This window comes from Lipotes vexillifer, unplaced genomic scaffold (assembly GCF_000442215.2).
Source record: "Lipotes vexillifer unplaced genomic scaffold, Lipotes_vexillifer_v1.1 scaffold1673, whole genome shotgun sequence".
In the NCBI taxonomy this organism is placed as follows: Eukaryota; Metazoa; Chordata; class Mammalia; order Artiodactyla; family Lipotidae; genus Lipotes; species Lipotes vexillifer.
In genome coordinates, this window is record NW_006794774.1 from 287,130 (window position 1) to 288,443 (window position 1,314).

A 1,314-nucleotide genomic window follows, 5' to 3' on the forward strand; every position below is an offset into this window, starting at 1 on the left:
TGCTTACTTAACATGGTAAATTATAAAAGAAAAATTTACAAAGAAACTGGATATAAAATAAATTGCTGAATATATGGTATCTCCCTTATAATTCCCATGTTTTGTCTGTTTCACAACTTCATTGTACACTCAATTTCAATTAGTGAAATTAAGAAAAAGGATTGTAATATATAGTCGTGTCAAGTTTAAGAGTTTGAGAGATTCCATTCAGACCATTAGCCTGTTTTTATGTGCCAGAGAAAATCACCTCTGATCATGATTACTATATGACGGTCTACTGCACACGTTAAAGGCTTGATTCTTAAAGTGTTTACTGTGCATCCAGTGTATAAGCATTGCATTATATGACTGGAGGAATAACTGAGATAAATGTAAAACACAGTCCTTTCAAATGATGAAATCACCTAAAAAAGCTGGGATTACCGGCAGATTGTGTGGTGGTGAACCTACAGTTAAAGAAGACACTGAAGAACATCATCTAAGAGATTATTTTGAACAGTGTGGGAAAATTGAAATGATTGAAATCATGACTTATCGAGGCAGTGGCAAAAAGAGAGGCTTTGCTTTCGTAAGCTTTGATGACCATGACTCTGTAGACAAGATTGTCATTCAGAAATACCACACTGTGAATAGCCACAACTGTGAAGTAAGGAAAGCCCTATCTAAGCAAGAGATGGCTAGTGCCTCATCCAGCCAAAGAGGTCAGAGTGGTTCTGGAAACTTTGGTGGTGGTCGTGGAGGTGGTTTTGGTGGGAATGACAACTTTGGTCGTGGAGGAAACTTCAATGGTTGAGATGGCTTTGGTGGCAGCCGCAGTGGTGGTGGATATGGTGGCAGTGGGGATGGCTATAATGGATTTGGTAATGACGGAAGCAATTTTGGAGGTGGTGGAAGCTACAATGATTCTGGCAGTTACAACAATCAATCTTCAAATTTTGGACCCATGAAAGGAGGAAACTTTGGAGGCAGAAGTTCTGGCCCGTATGGTGGTGTAGACCAATACTTTGCCAAACCCCGAAACCAAGGTGGCTGTGGTGGTTCCAGCAGCAGCAGTAGCTATGGCAGTGGCAGAAGGTTTTGATTACTGCCAGGAAACAAAGCTTAGCAGGAGAAGAGAGCCAGAGGAGTGACAGGGAAGCTACAGGTTACAACAGATTTGTGAACTCAGCCAAGCACAGTGGTGTCAGGGCCTAGCTGCTACAAAGACATGTTTTAGACAATACTCATGTGTATGGGCAAAAAAAACTCGAGGACTATATTTGTGACTAATTGTATAACAGGTTATTTTAGTTTCTGTTCTGTGGAAAGTGTAAA

General features: G+C 40.6%; 1 pseudogene; it reads left to right on the forward strand.

The window, feature by feature from the left end:
- Positions 1-394: 394 nt before the first annotated feature.
- LOC103084549 (heterogeneous nuclear ribonucleoprotein A1 pseudogene) lies at positions 395-1,081 on the forward strand (annotated as a pseudogene).
- The last annotated feature ends 233 nt before the right edge of the window (positions 1,082-1,314 follow it).